Consider the following 22,484-nt stretch of genomic DNA (forward strand, 5'->3'; position numbering starts at 1 on the left):
AGCCAAGCTATTTCATCTGCGGATTCTGCCTCACAATTGGCCCGTGTTGCCTCCAGATTTTGAGCAAGTTGCCTGGGTTTTGAACCCCTGCCATCTATCAGGAGTGGAGCTGGGTTCCAGGAAGACAGGGCTGAAAACATCAGTTCATGAAGCTCCTGAACTAGCAGGAGGGCTGGAGTAGCAATTCCAAGGTGCTGCAGCTGCAGCGAGTCACTTAGAAGAAAGTCTGGGTAGCTGTGGAGGTGTGTGGGGTGTCTTCCTCTGCATCTTCAACAGCCTCACCCCTGGTCTGTCTCCTTGCCTAGCCTGATACGTCTCTCGGGAGAACTGAAATGCCTGCTCCTTTATCTAAGGCAGCATCTCCTCAATTGCGCAATCAGAATGTTCTACATTTATCTCTCCTGATTGATCCATTCATCTGCAAAATACCATTTCCTTGAACATTCTTCTCCTCACCTGGTGAACTCTAAGGGCAACAGGATAAAAGATGCCTGGCCAAAAAGGAAAGATGGGAGGTTAGGGAGATGGTTCAGCTGATGACATTTTTGTCAGGCAAACATGATGACCTCAGCTTGAACCCTGTTTTAATTCGGGTTTACTATTGCTGTGAAGAAACACCATGACCACAGCAACCCTTAGAAAGGAAACATTTAATCGAGGGGGCTTGCTTATAGCTTCAGAGGTTCAGTCCATCATCATCACGATGGGGACCACGGTGGCGTGCAGGCAGACATGGTGCTAGAGCTGAGAGTGCTACATCCTGCAGGCAACAGGAAGTCAACTGACTGTCACACTGAGAGACGCTTGAGCAAAACAGCAAAACCCACCTCTGCAGTGACACACTTCCTCCAACAAGGCCATACCTCCTAATAGTGCCACTCCCTGTGGAGGCCATTTTCTTTCCAGCCACCACAGACCCCCAGCATCCACACAAACAACTGGGTGTGGCGGTGTAGGTTTGCATTTCGGCACCTGAGAGGAGAGACAGGAAGAGCATCGGGTCACTTGAGACACTCAGTGAGACTGAGGTCCAGTGAGATACCCTGCCTCAACACATAAATTGAAAAGGACACAAAGAAGACACCCAACATTCACCTCGGACCTCTATACACACCTGCGCGCACGCACAAGAACATGTGCACACTCACAGGAACACACACGCATACATAGGATAAGACAATGTGACTTCTCCAGATGATAGTCTAGAACCAAAAAACAATGTGAGGACCTGGTGCAGCTCTCGTGGACGCCTGTCTATTTTTGTGGTAGATGTGTATTCTAAAGAGAAGGGTTACATGTGGCTTAAAACTCGATTTATTAATTTTTCCTCATCTGACCAACTTTATTGGGCTCATAAAAGAGCTGATTGCTGACATCAGTGCTGTTTCCCACAGCTGAACTGGTCACAGAACTGGAAGAAATGCAACCTAGGAATTCCCAGACGTAGGAGCGTGGGCCAGAGGTGCAAAAGGACTGAAGCGCCATGGGTGGGGGATGGGGACACAGCGAAGAAAACAGACATGGTCTCGGTGTTGTCAGTCTCCCTTGTGTCGAAGGCTCAGGAAGCCCGAGGAACACTCACACGTAGTTGGTCAAGGGCCTGTCTTGTGAACACGAGGACTAGAGCTTGGGGCCCTAGCGCCCACAATGATTACGACTCTGTCGTGGATTATTATTTGGCAAAGGCTGCATAAAGGATACTCCCAGGGGAAAAAAGCAGAGCAGTCACCAAGTGTCACCTACTTCCCTTCCATCCTGCCAGACACATCTCCCACCCAGAACCTGACTGTAATGCCCCTAACTGTTGTGTCTCGTCATACCTGATACCTGATTTCCTCTCCCACCCAGGCCCGATTTTCGCTTTTTTCGCTCTTGGCCACCCTCTAATAGGCCTCTTAAAACACCAACATCTATGCTGCAGATTTTTTTACTCTCAGGGCCGACATGTTCGTCGCAGGCTCCTAAGCTCCCTTCATGCTACCCTTCTACAGCCATTTTTCTCTACCTAGGTCACTTGTCCTTGGAACTAGCTAACCCCCCCCACCCCCAACCCCCACCCCCCCTACCCCCACCCCCACGCAAGGAAGTCCCTACTCATTTCACAGTTCCAGTACGAGGACCTAGCTGTGAATTCTCTCCTTGCTTGGCGCTGCCTGATGTTCTAGAGCTAGCTAACACTGGGAGTCTCTGTTGGATTCTCTCACCCCAGGGATTTCATTTTTATGTCCGCATTTTTGCAGGTAAAAAGAGAGATATGAGAGAATGGAATGTACCATATATAGACTCAACATGTCTTCAGAACAGACACGCAGCCATTTGGTAACGGTCCCAAACCTAAAGGGCAATGGGCTTACCAAATATGCCTATCCCCTGAGCTAAGCAAACAGGTTCTCCGTCTCCTTAGCAACCAGAATACAAACAAGCCTTACCTGAATTATCCAGTCGCTTTGCCAGAGCAACTCACTGTGAGTGGGGGAGGAAACAGGTGATTGGTGAGAATCCACGTCATATCCAGACAGCATTTACCCTGCTGTCTGATGGGGCATTTACCTCATCAACCTCATCAAATCCTCACTGGTCCCATTCATCAGGCACGTCTCGACTTCCTGGCGAAAGGCTGATACAGACCCACCTCCCTCTGTCAGTCAATGCCATTTAGGAGATGGATAAAAATAAAAGATTGCAAGGTTTTTCCAGAAAGTTCTATTTATAAAGACAAACACCTAAATGGCCAAAGACAGCAATTATAAATAGCCTCCTATGAAGGTAACATCTGTGTTGTCAACACTGTGGTCCTTCCCCCTTCCTGAGGGACTTCATATTGCTATGTGTTCTATGACAGTACAAGCCATGCCAAGCACAGAGTATTTGACACAAATCACGTCCAGGGAACTGACTGATCAGTTGGACCACGTCAAGAATAACTGGAACACCGCCTCTCACACTTAAGGGTCTTGGAGGTAAAGTCTTTAGAGGGAAGCAGCAAATATAAATAAAGAATCCAGTCCTGGGAATACGGATAGCTCTGTCCAGAATGTTCTTTCCCCGTGACTCCTATCGCCTTTGTCTCCTGAGGCTGGCGGAGTAGATTCCCAGTGTGGCCTGCAAGGTTATTTTTGCTCAAGAGGACTTATCACACTGAATATACGCTTGCACACTCAGCCTGTACCCTCCTAGAAGAATCTTCCTAGGGTGCAAGAGGACAGAAGGGGAGCCAAGTTGGGGAGGGGAGTAAATATCAGGGTAGGAACCCCAGTTCTTCAAAACCAGTGAGTAGCAAACACGATAGGAGAGAGACTAAGGCAGGCCCCTCTCCCTGAGCTGGGTCTTTTCGGGATATCTGGAAGCTCTGAGGAGGAGAAGGTACTTGTGAATGTGTGTGTGCTCACCTCATGAGGATCTGGCTACCTATGCTAAGGCCTCTGTCATGCATGGGGAAATCCATGTAGTACTGAAAACCACAGAAGTACTACATGCTAGTCTAACCACAGAACAACTGCCAAGCCCCAGTCTGGGAGGAAGAGCTCGCAATTTTCCACGGAGCTGAAACGTAGGCTGTTTTCTTGCCAGCCTTAGCTCTTGGAACTCACTGAGCAGAGCTTGTAAAACAAGGAGGCCGAGGCAGTGAGAAAGGGGTGTGATGGAACCAAGAAGAACGCCTACCAGTTGCCAAAACTCTCCCGATGGCTAAGTCAGAACGTGGGAGGAGAGCAGAACCCCAAGGAATGAGCTACATCCCAGGCAACTTCTCCAAAGGATCCAGACAGATGGTGCCAAGCAGCCAAATCCAGAGTCAGAGACTGGCCGTGTGGTGCCTCTGCCCTGCCAGACCTGGCTTAGCATGGAGCATAGGATGATTTGTTGACAGAGATACATTGCTTGGAAGTGGAAGAGGAAGATTTATAGAAACGATTGCACAATTACCTCTCTCCCAAACTGAGCTCTTAGGCAGCTACCAGACTGTCCTGGTGCTATTAATTTACATAGCCAGTATCTTACGCCTTCTCCATTGGAGTAACTAACATCATCTGAAGGTAGATGCAAGTAAATGCATGGTTCAACCGACCAACCAGGAAGTTTCCTGGACTCGGTTGGCCCCAAACACTTTGCGCGTGGCACAGCCTGTACTGTCACAGAACACACAGGAGTGTGAAGACCTGCAGAAGGGAGCGGTCCACGGTGCTACCAGCCCAGAGCTCACCCTCACATGCAAAGGAGGCTATTTATAGTTATCGTCTTTGAACATTTAGGTGTGTCTCTATAAATAGAACTTTCCAGAAAACCTTTCTAGCAAACATATTTTTTCAGCTGTCTCCTAAATCGTGTTGACCGAGAGAGGTAAGGTTGTAGTAACCAGTCACCAGGAAATCGAGGCATGGCTAAGACAAGAGACAAGTCAGATGCCAGTCTTAACTCACCATGCCTATCAAGCTCCCGTGCAGTGGGCAGTGTTGTTTCCTTTCCCATTTTACAGGGGGGTAAAAAGGTAAGGCATAGTTTCCCAGGTGTCCCAAGGAATGCAGAATTTGAATGTCAAAAGCTTTAGGTGTGCGAAGTCACTCCACATTATCTGTTTCCTTTATGTACTTTTATGCCAGCACTATACTAAGCAATTGAGAGACATCAACAGAGATGAAACTCTAGAGACTCTAGTCTGAGGGAGGGACAGAGAGCAGTGCCTTTTAGCTTAACCAAATACGGACATCCAGAAAATATCAGAAATATCGGGTTCTTCAGATGACTGTGGAGTCACATGAGGAATTATTAATCCTTGTCCCCTGTGACCTAAAAACTGTCACACTGACCATCAAACAATAGACATTAATGGGCACATGGGTATTAAAAATGCCATTAAACTTGATCAGCATGTGCTTCAGGGTGGACACAGCCCGCCCGGGTGGTACTGAGAGCAGCTTGAACATGGAACACTTGAGCTGGGGCAGACATCTTCGGGTGCCACCAAGACAGAGTCTCCCGAGAAGGGAGAGACAGACTTCCTAAGGGCTGGAGTGGGCTTCCCTCTGCAGCCTTCTTATGCTTCTCTCACAGAGGAGAGGGGAGCCTGTATAATACTCCATAATCGTCTTTCTGTGCCCTCCACACTTCATCGTTACAAGAAAACGATCTCATGGACAACACAGTGATGCTATATGCCCCTCTGCAGATGCTAGTGCACAATCGAGTACCTTCTGTGCTGGCTCTGCAGCCTGCAGCGCCATCTCTCTGTTTTAGGATTCTCAAGGATTCCATAAACCAACCTCTGTGTTCCAGGTCAGCCCTGTTAAGAGCCTCATGTTCTTAGGAAATCAGATAGCCCATAATATAAGAAACACCGTAAGCCAGGCCTGGCGGGACAAACCTGTAATACCAGCTTCTTTGGAGGCAGAAGCAGGACAGTCACAAACTGGAGACCTGCCTGGACTTCAGCATGATTTCAGACCTTATCTGAATGAGACAGTGAGACCGTATCTCAGAAAGATTTAAAAAAAAGAAAAAAAAGGCCTGAGGTTTTGCATTTGGTAGAGCATTTGTTTACCATGTATGAGGCTCTTGGCTCAATCCCTGGGTATGAAAGAAAGGACATGGGACGGAGAAGAAACGAGAGGAGGGAAAGGAAAAAACAAAAGATAAAAATAAAGTCACAGTCATACCATTAGCATAACTACACTGATGTTTGCATTTCTTATTTAAGACAGGTTTAGAAGTAACTTTTATTCGTTTGTCCACTAAGTTCTTTGTTCTCTCAATGATTATATTATAGCCCATCCTTTGCAACACATGTTAAACAGATTTTCCCAGTGTATATTATTTGTATAGCCCAGATGGATTTAGAACGAGCCATCTTCCCACCCAAGTGCTAAGATTATAGGTATGTACTGCCAGGTTCACCTTTTAATTTTAATTAAAAGATAAATAAAACAGGGCCAGCAAGATGGTTTACCAGGTAAAGGCATCGGCCACTAAGTGCAAGGATCTGCTCTGATTTCCTTCCCAGGACCTCCAAGGCAGAAGGACAGAACCAAGTCCTACAAGTGCCCCTAACAGCCACAAGCACACTGTGGCACAGGTACAAACCCCCACTACTCCCATCCACACACACACAATATAAATAAGTGTAAAAATTTTAATAACTTGCTTTTAAAATTCATTTAAGGTATCTTAATTAAGCTCTACATAATTAAATTTTACATAATTGAACTTCATATAAATTGTATTTACACACAAGGGTAAGAAAGAATACAGGCAAATCCACTTGACCTTTTACCCAGCTGCCTCGGATGACAACATCCTATGGAACTACACAACATCACAGTCAACTGGCTGATGGGATTCCCGGTGCAGCTCTTCCACGGCCACTGTCTCTTCTTGCTTCTCCCCAAATCTGTGACCATGGAAAGCATGAATCCAGCCTCAATTTCTGGACATTTGTCATTTCAAGACAATGTTGTAGAAGTGAAATTGCATGGTATGTATTATGGGGTATGATGTTTCACTTTGCTGTTTTTTGTTTTGTTTTGTTGGGTTTCCCCCTCTGTGTAGTACTGGAGACTCACGCAGCCTGTCGCCCGAATCTTTAGCGTTTTCTCTTTACTACTGAGCACAGTTCTGCGGCCTGGGTGTAGCATAGTTTGCTTAGCCATTTACCCTGATACTGTCATGAGGTTTCATTTACCTTGCTCCATGGAGAGGTGTGTAATGATGTCTCAGTGTGGCTCAAATTCTCACTGCTCTATCGACTGCTGACATGGACACCTTCATATGTGTTTCTTGTCTGTAGATTCTCCTTGGTGCAATGTCCTCTTTGCTTTCTTGTCCATTCTTGATGGTTTTAGAGTTTTAGACAGTTTAGTTTTGAGACTTCAGGTATCATCCCCTTTTCAAATATGTGTTTTGTAAGAAGCTTCTTCCATTATGCAACTTGTCTCTTTTCCTCAAGAGTGTCTTTAAAAAGCAGGAAGCTTTCCACTTGCAATTAATAAATTTTCTCTTCTACAGATGGTATCTTTGGTGTCCAAGGTGACATCTCTGCATGGATACTGAATGTGGCAGCCTGTTCAAGGAGACAGCTCCTCTATAGTGAGGACCACAACAGAGGCAGAAACCCTTGGGCCCAAAATAGAAGCCACAGTGGCTTCCCTGGAGCTGAGTTACAGAAGGCTGTGAGCCACCCAACATGGGTGCTGGGAACCAAAGCCGGGTCCTCTGGAAGAGCAGAAAGAGCTCATAATTGCTGAGCACACCTCCAGCCTCCATGGTGCCTTTTGGAGGAGCGGAGTCAAAGTGAATCCTGACAACAGAATCCTTGTGTCAGCTTTGCTGGCTTGTCTAGTTGATTCAGCTGTGCAGAATGGAGTGAACTTCTCTTTCCCAATATGGCAGTGAGGACCATTCTGCTGAATTCTCCCTTTAATCCCCATAGACACCGGCATGACAAGAGGAGGCTTATCACATACAACACAGGGCACAAATTAAAATGCAATTTCATATAGTTTTAATACATAAAGTGAATTTTTATATAATTTTAATCTATAAATTTACTTTTTAAGATATAAAAATTTCATGTCCATTTGAGATGGGAAGGTCACTGAGCATCCTGTATCTGTACTTCTACATCTGGGAATCCTAGAAACGTGAAACTGAGCATGCCCCATCCAATGGAACAGAAGCAGAAAGAATCACAAGCCCTGCAAGGAAGCCCTGATGAAAATGAAACCATCAGGGAGCCCCATGGAATCTAGCTATGCTTTAGGGCAACCCCTAGGGACAGGGGGTATCATCCAGATGGAAGTTACCCAGAGCTGACCTAGGTAGCCATGTAGCCCCCAAGTTTCCTCATATACAAACAGGCCCACAGCCCTCTCTCAGAGTTTACACGTACAGAGTTTGCCTCCAGTGATTCTGTAGGTGCAGCTCTCTTCACCTATCCCAGACTCGGATTTAAGTGAACTGAGAACAGCAATCCCCTGAGAGAAATGTTGTTTGCTATTGTTGTATGAAAGCAATGTCCCAGATGAGGAAACTAAGCTTCGAGAAGTCCCCATTGACTAAGAAACTCACCAAAGACTATGCAAAGACCCCATGACTAATGACAGTCAAGAAATTCCTTTCTAAACATGACTTACTCCCAGAATGCTTTGGAGGGTCCCCTGCCTTGTGCTGTCTCCACCAAAGATACCTTATGCACACCCCTATCACCCACAGCCATCTTTTCATCTCCATAGGAACTCTTGAGAAAGCGGACCATATAAAAGAGAGGTGTGGGGCTAGTTCCTCCAGCAAGATGGTGCCAGGCAGCCACTGGGATTTGCTATGACAACCACGGGACAATCCATTTGTCCCTAGAAACAAGGTGCTAGAAGGTAGACAAAACCCACACTGTCTGAAGAGCCAAGGAGTCGTGGTTTGCCAGCCGCTAAATCTGCTCACCCTTGTAGTACAATTTATATTGGCAGACAGAATTTGAGTTCAACCCATTGGCTTGGAAATGAACTCGCATGATTCACATCCTGAAGGTTGCACCTATCTTTTAGCTGACGGATCTGGTTCCGTGCCCTTTGCTCTTGCTCTAGACTACAAGTTCAACGTGGGCAGGCGTCTCTCCCTTTGGTGCCTTGTGAATCTCAACAGCATCTGAGCACAGCTTTGGCCAGCACTGAGCTTGCTGACGCTTTTCACCAATCCCAAAAGCTGACCCAGGGAACCCTCATTTGCTTCTGTCCGAATCATTTATTTCTGTGCAAGAGATTTGCAGTCAGTTGTAATCATTACTGTTACTGAACTGAAAGGATCCAGAAGATCATAAGGGGTAACAGACCATCTAGGCATCCAACAGCCCAAGGCCTAAGTATCAGCAACTTGAGTCAAGCTTTGGTCAGTTCCTGCCGCAAATGACAGAAATTCCTCAGGTATGGGGGCGGGGTGTTGGGCAGAAGCTATCTTCAGTTTCATTATTGCGATCAGGAACAAGGAACATCTGAGCCTGAAAACGTAGCCCTGGGAAGACAGACATCCCTCCCAAATAAAATGGGGATTGTTCAGGCGACCATCCTCGCCAGGTGGCATTTCCAGTCGAGTCTGTTCTGCCAAATGCTGGGGGACAAAACCGCCCTCCCCGTCCCTCAGGTTCAGAAGAAAGCTCCCCTTTGCAGGCTGAGAAGTCATTCTCAGCTTCAGGAGCAAAATAAAGCCTGCCATTGTCGGTGCTGTCCCTGAGAACATCGCGCTCTCAGCCCTACTGGCTTGGCCAGAGTCAAAAGAGTCACACAAAGCCGCCCACCATGAATCCCATCATTCTGGCCTGCCCAGCTGGGTCCCTCGCACCCCACCCCCAGCTCCACTCACAATCTGAGTGCTGTAGAATTCGTTCCAGGACAAGCTCTAATTCCTCCTCATTTTAGACTTTGCAACACTACAAGTGTTTTCATTTTCTTTTTACTAAAAATCCTGTGAGTTTTCATGTCTTTATGTGCTAGGCATGTGGAGGTCAGAGGAAGCCGTGGGTCAGTCCTCGCCTGCCATACTGTGTGGGACAGGGTCTGCCACTCTGGGCTAGCTGGGCTGTAAAGGGGATTCTCCTGGTCCTGCCTTCCAGATCTCAGTTAGGAGCACTAAAATTTTTGTTTTGTTTGTTTTGTTTGTTTGTCTGTTGTATTTTAAGACAGGGTTTCTCTGTAGCTTTGGAGCCTGTCCCTGGGACTCGCTCTTGTAGACCAGGCTGACCTCAAACTCACGGAGATCCGCCTGCCTCTGCCTCCTGGGATTAGAATTGTAGATAATCTACCAGCCCTGGTTGCTTCTTGGGTTCTGGGGATCTGAACTCATATCCTCACACTTGCAGGCCAAGGGCTTTTCCCACTAAGCCATCCCCCTGGCCTTCTTCTTCCTTGTTTTTAACAAAAGCGTTTCTGAATGCTTTAAGATCCTAAACTGACAGTTTAGTCTGACAACTTCAAGGAGAAGAGTGATTGGTCAATTTGCAAGACTAGAATAGATATCTGCTTGAAGCTCAGCCCTAGAGCCCCATGCAAAGCTCTGACACCTGTCACCATTCCTGAGTGGACCCAGGGGAGGCACTCTATGCAGGAAAGGCATTGGGGTGCCCCTGTTAATCCCTTGCCTGAGGGTTTTGCCTACTGTCCTGTTCATTACGTTTCTGCTTCTTCACCTGTGCTGCAGACTAGGCAGGTGGCAGTTGTCACATGGAATTGGAAAAAACAGGCAAATGTATGTAATCACCATTCTTTAACAATCCATAGGATAAAAAGAATGTGCTGGCAACTCTTCTCTATCCTGAGCAGACATAGATGTGCACATGCGCGCACACACACACACACACACACGTATGAGCTTGACGGCATCGATTATTTTTCATTTTTGGAATTTGTTTCTTTATTAAATTGTTTTCTAAAAAATATCCTTTGCTAGAACGTTCTGTCTAGAAGCTTCCAAAAGAAAACACCTGAGCTCGTACAAGCTTAGAGGAACTGCATTAAAAGCAGCACCTTTGCAGGCAGAAGTAATGGGATTTTGAATTGTTGCATGCTCTTGACAGCTCATTTGAAGCGAGTGACTTCATCATGCTGAACTCATATTTCCATCCCATATTTTCAACCTTTGGGAAATGGCTCAGAAAGCGCCACCAAGACTACCTCACAAGACAGTTGTAAGGGCAGAATAATTAAAATAGACAGTGGCCAGCCAGATGCTGGCTGGTAGGTGATGTCTAAGAATAGCCATGAACATTCTTTAGCTTTTCTAACGGCAGGCGGTGCCTTCAGTTTGTTGTCTAAATGACGTCATGAGCCCCCTGAAAGACTGACACTGGTTATCCACACAACAAGGAAGCCATACAAGGCTTCTCCTGAGGACCCCAGCTGGTAGAAGCGGAGGCAGGATTTGGATCCAGCTTCTGCTCTGCCCTCTGGGTGCTGGACACAAGCTACAAGCAAGTCCCCCTAGTCATGTTTGCTCGGCTTGTAGAATTTTGGAAAATTTCTAGCTTAGTGCTCATCATTCCAAAATTAGGAGAGATTTCACAAGGCTCGACTTTTGGTTTCCATTGTCTGGGCACCTTTGTGTTCTCACATGGCCATTATGGGCTGCAACTTTCCATAGCTGGCACCTTTGGACAGACTGGAATTGGACATGGTCCCCGTCAATCCTCATATTCATACGTTCATGTCTCTGTGGGAAGCCAGACACATGGGAGGTTGAGCTGTCTCTCGTTGCCTTTCCAATGCATCTCCCTCACTGAGTTTGTAGAGCAGTGGCCCTGATATCCAGATGTGGTCCCTTGTTTACTCCCATATGTGTAGAAGTCCATGTATTTCTGCTTGCTGCGGCTCTCAGCGTGTTGATGACAGGCCAGTGTTGTGGGATTCCTCCAGGCCTCTGATATTTCCCCTATTCTGGGAACCCTGGAAAGCCCCAGAAACATCCCTGAATCCGAGACTGTATCACCAGTTAGGATCGCTTTGTTTCATGCTACGCTCTGATGACTGTCTTGGCCCTGCCTTCCCATAGCGCTGCCTTCAAAGATTATTACGGCCAGCTCCCATCTTATCCCTCTACTGTGTCCACCAACTGTGCAACACTTTTCCCACAACAACGGGAAGTCATCTCTACTAAATCTTTCTCCATGGTCAAGGGCAGCTTCTGGTGGGAGACCTATGAAATCACAGGGACCCCTGCTTGGAAGAGTCCTTCACTTGGCTCAGTACTCTGCCACTTTATCTTAAAATCTCTAATGATTTCTGAGGCAAGAACCTATCCTTTTGTTGTTGTTTAGTGGAGGCAGGAAGTGTGTAATGGTCTCACTCATGTTCTAATTCAAGAAGTTTTAATAGTTCCTAACCTTAGCTGGGTTTTGTCTGTTTGCTTTGGCGGGCTTCTCTGAAGTCTCAGGTCTAGGCTATCCATGCTGGGGAAAACGCGTTCATGACAAAGCAGAGCCCACGAACATGTGCAGCCAGGTTGACCTCGCCCATCATCCCTGTTTTCGTCATCGGTCCCTCACAGTGTATCTCCAGCGGCTGGGCATAGTTACTTCCCCTTTCACTGTTGCCCAACCCTGCCCACTCTTCCAGGCCAGCTCAAGTCCAGCTACAAGTACTTCATCCTTATACCAAGTATCTATGGTTTAGTCTGTGCTGGGTATGGAGCCAGCGTGGGAACAACACCGTAGGAGCGCACATGCCCCAACTTCATGACACCGACTGAAGTTCATAGTGCAAACATGAGGAGCTTGAAGACAATACACGAAAGGTTTCATAGGATTAATCCAAGTATTAATGGTAACTAATTGCCACAGCTTGGCGACAGACAATAGCAGAAATTTATCCTCCAACAATTTTGAGGAACCAAAGTCCAAAAACATAATGCTACCAGGACCACACTCCTGGCTTTTCGGGGGAGCCCTTGCTTACTCTTCCAACTTCTGGCGCTCATGGTATTTTTGCTGTCTTCACTGTTATCCCCCTTGCGGTTCTTTCCCTTTTATCTGACTCTCTCCTGAATGTGTTTCACAAGACACATGTCACTGTATCTAGGGACCACTTGCACAATACAAGATGCTCTGTCTTCATGTTATGTACTAACTACACTTGTGCAGACAGTTCTGAATGAAGGTAACATTCATGATCTTCAGGAATTAGACTGGGGATGTGTCTTTTGTAGGAACCTCTGCTTCACTCCCTGAGATACCCACTGACAGCAGGGACAGAGAAGCCTACACTGAGGGATTGGAGGTGTCATCTTAGAGAAGACAGCATTTAATCTAGAAGCAAAGAGGGTGGGGGAATGGCATCACTTCTGAAAGTGCATATAAAGATCCCAGCACAGCCTTCAGGGTGTAGATTCCCACAACTCACAGAGGCGTATTGTGCCTGGAGAAGTGTAAAGATGAGAGAAATGGCTAGGAAAACCATGAAACCAGTATCTTGGACCAGTGTGATGGGGAAATACTAAGTGGTGCTAAGAACTGGAAGACCCATCCGACTCAGGAAGAGTGTCTGGTTGGAGTGCCAGGAACACAGGGAGGGTGAACCATGACTGGGCCAAAAAAGACTGGCTGGGGGAGCCGTTACATCATGGATGTGCATTAGAAATTAAAACAGAGTAGAGGGCTGTCAGAAGGCAAGGGGAAGAGTCTATACATTGAAGAGATTATTTAGAGACTGAACCAACAGGATCTTGGGTGTTGATGGGTTGTGTGTGTGGAGGAGTAGTGGGAGTCCCGGGCACTTGGATGCTGTTTTGCGTGGTACTGAGGTAGGAAGTCAAAATGCAATTCTGCTGGGCAGCAAGGGAGGGACTTCCCTGTCCCTCGTGTAACCAGGTGGAGATTCTTCGGTGGACATTGAACTCAGAGTTCCGCAGCACAAGAGTGGATGCTGAGGCTGAGGATATGGATGTAGGAATTGCCACTGTGGGTGGTGAGCACAGACAAGGGTCTGTGGCAGATAGCAAAAGGTCCAGCAGGCACCGACTCCCATCAACCATCCCTTGTCTTTGTTCCTCAACCCCCTCAGTATCAACTCTGCATCCTCGCATATAAAATGACACATTGTGTACACGCAAAAACCTTAGGTCCCCTCTAGAAGCGGTAACAATGGAAATTCTCTGCGAACGCTATTACATTGTACTGTTCGGACACAATGATAAAGACAAGGTCTGCACATGTTCAGGACAGACATAATCTTTTTTTCTGAATATTTCTGGTTTGTGGTTGTTTGAAGTCCATGGATACAGACAGCTGACTCTGTTTAATTACGTGTAATTTTTACCATACAATTAGAAATCATTGTCAATTGTATGCTCTGACGCCCATTTTTAATGAGCAATTCAAGAACAATCTTGTGTCTGTTGGCATGGTTTCTAGCTATCGTGTATACTTAGGAGCCAAGGAAGGACTCTGTGCAGAGGGCTCACTGGGGAGTAAGTTCTGCTGCCTGGCCATGTGGAAACTATCCAGAGCCTTGTATAGACCAGGATGTCACCCCCATGTCACCATCCACTGGATCTGCCCACTTTGTTTCTATCAAGCGGTAAATGCACTTCTCTAAAATGAGGAATCTTTGATTTGAGTTTGTTTTTGTTTATGGGATCTCCTTCCCTTCCCGTGTGTCTTTCCCAACTCATTGAAAAAAAAAAAAACTGCCATCCTGGGCACTTCTTTATTTGCATTGCCTAATATGGTGGCTGATTGCAGGTAACTGGGACACAGCTGATGGGTGGGCAGTCACCCTGTTAAAAGGCATAGATAAATGTCCTTCCATGAATGCCAAAGTCACTGTCTCAAGGAACATTCCTCCCCAAAGCAGGCCTAACCACTCTACTCTATGTTTTCTAAACTCCCATAAGCTCCCAAATATTATTCCTTTGGAATAGTTCCGTGCATCTGTACCAGAGCCCTGGAGGAACAAGGCTCTGTTAACCCCAGTCACTACCACGCATCAAACCACAGTGTATGGGCACTTCCTACCCGGCCAGAAAATATTCACTGAAAAAAAAAAACCAAATGAATGATTGACCAATCACATACAAAATAAACATTCACTAAAAAAAGTTGGCTACAAAGTGACCAGGCAATATATAGATAATATATAATCCTGAAAGACCAATAACTGTAATCAGTAGAAATTAGGACCGGGTGTGTGTACAAATCTGTGGTGCTTGGTTTTGTGCTTATGAACTTGATCTTACCATCAACTGAAGTCTGGAAAACTCTTCCAGGTCATGAAGGGACACCCCAGATCCCCTTCCTTACCTTACCCAAGTGGACAGAAAAGCCAACTCACACATCACTGATGGTCTCACACCTTTCTGAAAGCTACACACTGAACTTGTTATACACCCTGAATGTCCCAGGTTTGCGTTCTCATTTGACACAACCCCAAAGCTCTTCACCCAGTTAACATTTAGACACAGGGTAAATCGGGACTATGGTAAAGCTCTGAAGGTCTCCTGCCAGATTCTAAATCCATGACTCAGCACCCTTGGCCATTTAGCACTTAACCAACCCCTGCACAGAGTGGAGCTTGCACCAAGAGAGGAGCTCTGGCTCTGCGGCAACATCTGGGGGCTCCTTTGCAAGTGTAATGATCGGCGGTTCTCGGGGTTGTTACTCCCACCTTCTACTAACAGATAAGAGGGATGTGGAAGGTTCCACGGGGCTGGTTGAATCCAACCCCCATACCCTCGGCAGGCATTGGGCTGGAGTGCTGGGACCAAGTTTCATTGCAAATCCATGAAAGGAAGACTCTAACAAGGCAGGGTTTAAAGTTCCCCATCAGAACCAAGGTAAACAGTCTGAGACCCGGTTGCCACCCCAGCTTGGGTTAGGAAAAGTAAACAGCTCTGTAAGCTAGACAAAGCTAGGGAAGCCATGAAGGAAGGAGTTCAAAGGAGATGCCGGAGGGTGTCTTCTTCTGTTCTTGGTGCCTGTTGCCATTGCGGAGCTCTGGGTGCTTAAGGAGAAAACACTATAATGAGCTCTGGGGTAGTCAGCACCTGTAGAAGGATTCAGTTCAGATTAGGCAAGTTATAAAAACAAAAAAACAAAAAAGCATTCACCTCTACATCAAAGGTGGTGGGTGTGTTCTGACTTAAGTAAAAGGGAAAGGTGTTGGCATATATCAGAGTGCCAGGCAGTGGGCAGACTCCTTTCTGAATAGCCCCTACCAGCTCCGGCATAAAGAGGAGAGAACTGGTCACCAGCAGCAGCCACCCTGTGAGCACCACTTCCTTTATTCTTCCTCCATTCAGGGCTGGCAGACAGCCACTCCTACTGCAAAGAGACCACTGACCCCATTGGGCACTTCCTAGAAAAATCATCCACGTGTACTTTTATCCCAATGCCCTGTCTGGTACATGCTGCCACTCTGTTGCTGTTGTGGGAGGTCCTTCTGCTCCTCCAGCCAATAGCCGCTGAGATACCAGCCCACTGGGGCGTGGTCTCTCTCCCTTTAAAAAAGCGGCCACTTCCCTCCTTGCGCTCTCTTACTTCCTGCTCCGCTTCCAGCAACTAGACTTCCTAGTTGCGCAGAGGGCTGTTGTCTGGGACGGTGATCTGTAAGTTTTTCCCCTTTAAATAAATAACCATTATATTAATCATAATTCCAAACTAGCATGGGATTGTTTGTGACTTACGCCTTCGCCTTCATGTTGCATCCTCTTGTAAGTCTAATAAACGTCACCAGCAAATAGGGAGTGGATATGTTGGTGCCGGGTCACCCTTAAGTGGTGAACTGAACAGAGGAGAGTGTGGTCTTCCGCCTAGGGTCTTGGTGGCAGATGTGGTGCTTCCTGGAAGGGGGCAGAGCTGGGTAGAAGAGATGAGCATAGTCACTGATGCCTGCGTGTCCCCATTTTGCTGGGGCTGAGGCAGAACTTGTCTGAATTTCACAAACAAGACCCACATTAGCTGAGAACACCCACGTTATTTCTCTCCATCATTTGTAGAGTCTGTCCCCAGAGGGTGAGTACGCAGCTCAGTAGCAGCCCATGTAGTCATCTGGAGCTCGCCAACCTCCTTTGCTGGGTCACTTTGACCTCATAGAAAAACATAGATTGATTTAAAAGTAGCAAAACTCAGGCCCCTGAGTTTCAGTAAATTGGGCTCTGTGGCCTCTGGGAGGTTTCTGTATTGTCGAGCTGCCAAATATCACCACTGCCCGAACCTCAGGGAAAAAAAAAAAAAAAAAGCCTGATTACCAATTACCTCCAGCACACCAGGTGCTGGCACATAGACCATTTTCCCCAAATCCTATTCCAAATTTTCTCTTTCCTTATCCTTACAGGAGCTGGGCTCAGTCAGGTCGTGCTCTGGGGCTCTGGCCAGCGCTCCTTCCACACAGCAGCCTGCATGAACTCAAAAATGAATCCATTTGAGTCGTTCAGACTTTTAAGTTCCCTCAATGTCTCTAAGGTGAAGTCTATTCTCTTCAGCTTAGCACCCAGAGACCTGGGTGACTGTTCAGGCCCTCTTTGCACACCCCCTCCAGAGCAGGCATGCTTCCCTTTAGCCTCTTCCTGTGGCTCTGACACTTCTGATCCCTCCTTAGGGACCACAGCATCCGCTGTTCTCCTGAGTCTTTCTTCTCTTCCCTACCATAGCCGCTTCCCTTGCAACCACACTGAGACAAACTGGGCTCTCTATGGTCCTCAACGCTTTGTGCTGTCTTGATGTATTTGTTCATTCTCAAGGCTGTTGAAGAATAACTCCCACAAGAGAGCCAGAAATGGTTCTTGGCAAGGGGAGGGGAGGACTTCTATTCTTTTTCTTATAAAATACAGATGTGCATACAGTACATAAACGAAGTGTGTCTTTATTTCATGGGTTGCAGGTTGGGGAGAAGGCTCGGCAGTCAAGAGTACTTGCTGCTCCTTCTGGTGACCAGTGTCTGGTTCCCAGGACACCGCTTGGGTAGCTCACACTTGCCTGTAAGTCCAGCTCCAAGAGCATCTACAGCACCCAGCCTCACGTGTGCACACCTACGCACAGACAGACACATACGCATAATTAAAAATGAAATCCTTTTTTAAATGTCCATGGTCTGGAGAAGGAGATTATGAAAAATATCCAGTGACCACACATGTAACTCAGTTGGTAAAATGCTGGCCTACATGCACGAAGCCCTGGATTTGATTCCTAGCACCGGATAAACCAAGAATCATGGTAACGCCTGGAATGCCAGCATTCCAGAGGCAGAGGCAGAGGCAGAAAGCGCTAGAACTGCAAGGTCAGCCTTGGGCACATAATGAATTTGAGGGTAGCCTCAGCTACATGAGATCTTGTCTAAAAACAAAACAAAGCAAAAAACCTAAACAAAGAAACATGCAGGAAGAGAGATAAAAGCCACAAGTCACAAGGCAACAGGTAGATTAATACAAATGAGTTAATTTAAGTTATAAGAGCTAGTTAGAAACAAGCCTAAGTTAAGGCCGAGCTTTCATAATTAATAGGAAGTCTCTGTGTCATTATTTGGGAGCTGGCTGGCAGAACAGAAAAAGACTTGTTACGGGCTGTCAGATCTGTAAGCATGAGCTCCCTTTCCATCTGTTTGGGCCTTTTTTCCAGATTTATTGAGGTATAAATAACAAACAGAAATCTGTATACTCTAGAGCTGAGGAGATGCCCCAGTCAGTAAATACTTGCTGTGCAGGCATGCGGACCTAAGTTTAACCCTCAGGCATCCTTACAAAAAGCCAGGCATGACAGCATATGACACAGCCCCAGCACTGGGAGGCAGATACAACAGGATCACTGGAAGACAGTCTAGCCAATCAGAGAGTGGAGACCAGGTTTGTAAGGAACAATAAAGAAAGACACTCAGTGACCTCAGCATTTGACCTTCAAAGGAATGTGCACCTGTGTACACACAGACACACAAAAAAGGAAAATAAGCAAACAGCATGTACACAAGCTGTCAGAGTGATATTTTGATATAAGTCCACATCTGAAACCAGGCTAATTAATATATCCCATTGCCTCATATCTTTTCTTTTATGGATATGATAAGAATACTTAGGATCTATTCCAGGATTATTCAAACTACCTCAATAAGATTCTCTAACTATCAGCATATATAAATTTTATACATCATTTGTCAAATAATAATAACATTTGAGCTAATGTCAAGTATCTGCCACTCAAATTTCAAGAGAGACAAAATAAGAGAAAAAAATCTGAAATATGCTTCCTGGCTACAAGACGCTTCGGTGGAATTATGGATTATAGATGAAAAGGATGAAATGATTAATATTAATGTAATATTTACTCTGGGATGGTAGAGATTGAGATAAGAAAGACAAGCAAGCAAAATGGATGGAAACGGATGACAGGATGATGTTTTACAGAGGGCCCAAGATTTGAGATGGGCGTGAGAAATGAATAGTATTTGGGGGATGGGGAGAAGTATTCCAAGGGGAAAACCTGGAATGAGGCAAAACTGAGAGGTTAGAATACATGCAATCCATAAAGATGACACAGGCCAACTCTAGTGTCTACATTCTAATTTATGAGTGGAGCAGGGCAAAATGATGCTTGGAGACACATAGAAAAGAGAGAAGCTTAAAGGGAGGGGGAGGGAAGGAGGGAGGGAGAGAAACTCAGTGCTCGCTCTTTTTCTGCGACTGGACTCTTTTTTTAAAAAAAAAAAAAAGCATCACATACAGGTCGACCAGTTGGCTCTGTGTATTCTACTTTTTTTTCATTCATACTAGAAGTGGGATGACTAGTTGTCCTAGGAGAAGTGGTTTGCCTTAAAAGCCAAATACCGAGTGGACTTTTTTTTTTTAATACAAGGGTTGAAGGGTTGACCAGTTGACTCTGTGTATTTTTTTTTTCATGATAGAATCAGGACAACCAGTTCTGTTGTTTGACTTTGGTAGCCTTGACCCCAGAAGGTAACTCAGCAAGTACTTACATATTCTTGCTTGACACTGATTGGCTGGCCACCACCCAAATGGCTGCCTTGAACAACTTCCTGTAAGAACCTCCCCCCCACACACTCATACTTGAAACCAGAGTACCTGTCAAAGACGTCTTCTAATCACACACAGAACATGATATAGAACGCCTAGTCCAGAGAACCTTTCCTGGACCCTGGTGAATCAACCAAAAAGAACTGGATCAGGCGCCTACCTAACCAGCCACTTCTGCAGGGGAACTGCTGGGAAGCCAGGCTGCGCTGACTACCCATGGCAACAGCTGGGCTTCCTAGAAGAAAGCGCGGCTGGAAGTGCGCCTTCCAGTCTGAGGTCACCGGCTGCGTTTTGGATGCTCTGTTTCCATCTTAACTGGGGCACAGCTTTGCCAATAGCAAAGGAAAACTCTGTGATCCTGGGGCAGCTCCAAAACACACAGAGAAAGGCCCTGTGGCCTCCTGGGAGCTACCGAAGCGAGTTAGGGGCGGGGAGGGGGGCACGCCAAGTGATAAGGCTCCTAACGGGACTCGAGAATGCATTTGGCCAAGATTTCTTCTAATTTTGGAACTCACTGGAAACTTCTGAACACCATGTTCTATTTGGCTCTGACAAAACATAGCTTTGCATTTGCTTGGTGTTTATTTTATCCTTCAAGATCAGAGCATGATTTACTTGTAGCTCAATTTTTGTGCTCAACACAAGCCCCCACTTAGAAAAGCAAGCTGATAGTTTTCTTATAGGTCCCTAGGGCGGTGGTACAGTGTACATGAAGAAGAAAGGTTCTCTAGGAAAACATGCAAACTGATATGGAAAACAAATGCAAACGGGCATGCCCAAGGGGAAACATCTTGTAAAATCTAAAGTAAGACTCCTCAATCTTCTGGACTCTCCTCCATCTGGGCAGGGCGGCATCTTCGGCAGCGACGCCTCCTTGGGAAAATCTCTTACCATATTTAAACAAATATTTTGAGCAAGAAGACCGTAGTTTTCCTTAGAGCTCTGTTCCCAACTTCTGACTCTGAGGGTGTTGCCTCGCCGGCCACCTTCCCATCTTTATCTCACTGTTGAATTTGCTCTGAAATGAGTGTCTCGGTCTTCACTGGTAGACAATCAAGTTCTCTTGTAGCTGAAGAGCACTGGCGCCAGTGATGGAGCAGACATGGAGAAGAATCAGGAGATGTGCTTGTGGCAGCCTTGACTCTTTCCAAAGCCCAACCTGAAATAACTGAAGCCCATCAACGCACATAAAAATTTAAACGGTGATTTATTGCTCATGGGGCTAAATAGACTTCCCTGCCACCTTCAGATGGAAGGGTAGCGGGCTCTGATTGGCTCACTGAATTATATTCTGATTTCTCAGCCAATCACTGCATCTGGACCGAGGTCACATCATATGGCATGTTTCTAGGCAAAGTGAATTTATTGCCAGAAGAGAGGCTGGAGACGATCAGAAAGGGAACACTATAAACTAAGAAATGAACGCTTTCATAGTATTTCAGATCTGGTGCCCTAGAATCTATAGAAAACATTCTTTCTTAAAACCAAAGGTACCAACAAAAGAAAAAAGCATCCCCATCAGGGGCACATCTGCACAGTGACCTCTGAGAGCCCCTATGTGTCTCTTGTGGATACCTCAAGGGCATCATGAAGGTGACACAGCATAAATACTAAAAGCACGAACTCCATTCTGACTCAAGTTCAAACCCTAGCAATGTCATGTGATAAATGTGGTGCTGGACCATTTTAAAATATTTTATTAGTATTTGTTAATTATAAATAACAGTATGAGATTTTCATGTACATACCTTAACTATATTTAATCCATCTGGTACACCTTCTTATCCTTCTTTCACTCCCATGGATTCCCTTCCTCTTCCCAACTTGTCCCCACTAAACTTCCATGTTTTTCATGAGCACATGTGACCCAGTGAGTTTCACTAGGGCTTAAGGAGCCTGTTTACCGGAACACGGGTATCTTACCTACGGTTACACGGTTTGTGTTTCACTTTTAGGTCTAAGTCTTCTTATTTATGATATGGGAATGATAATATTATCTTTCAAGTTATAGGGGTTCAATGAAGCAGTACACATAAAAGCACTTGCTAAAGTGTTAAACACTTAAAGATTATTGCATGTTCAATGTGGATGTTATTTGCATTGGTGTGATCACAGTTATTAATATTAACTAGCATGCCCACTAATTTCAATACTAGAAATTTCTAGGAAGGGCAGTAAAGATGATGTTGCTCCATTCTATCTATCATCTTTAGGGAACAAGAAGCATACTACCGTGTGGGTCTCCTTTCCATCAAACCATTTCCACTCTCTCTCCCACCTTGCAAAATTCTCCTTCATATCCACTGAGGCATGAAACATTCGTACAGAAAGTGCAAGATAATGTCTCCTTGACGCTTGCTTTAACCTTCCAAAAGAGATTTCACAGGTAATTGAGGTTCATACAATTGCAGTGTCAGGAACTATCTGACCATGGGCAGCAAAACTCTGAATTCAGAGAGCTATCAAAGCAGCTTGCCAACTCCAGGATCCAGTGACAAGGTAATGTGCAGACTCCACCAGAGTGCTTGCAAGTGAAGCTTCCAGGAAGAACCATGGGGAAAATCCACGTCTTACCCAAGAATGAACTTCACCTCACTTTCTGTTAGATCTTGTGAAACTTTCCATGGAAGGTTCTAGAAACTGGGGTGTCCCAACAGAGAATGGTTTCTCTACTGCCATTCCCATGGCCAGGGAGCCAAATGGCATGTAGATTTAGGATTCAGGCTTTTTGTGGAGTAAGGTTAAAAAAAAGAGCTTGGCTCCAGGAAGCTGGGGACCCTTCAAACGTGCCCCCCCCCGTGCTCTGGCGAATGTCTGTGGCAACAATTACCCCAGATTCTGAGTCCTATTATTTTAAAGTTTCATAATGTGTTTTCTTTCTAATTAGGGAAGGCTAGTGGAATAATACCGCATGTTTATATAGAACCGGCCCTTGGAAAGTGCTGGAAAGAACGACAGGCTCCCTCCTTCCAGAATCCCCTGGGAAAGCAACATCTTCA

The sequence above is a fragment of the Chionomys nivalis genome, chromosome 12, assembly GCF_950005125.1.
Source record: "Chionomys nivalis chromosome 12, mChiNiv1.1, whole genome shotgun sequence".
NCBI lineage: Eukaryota > Metazoa > Chordata > Mammalia > Rodentia > Cricetidae > Chionomys > Chionomys nivalis.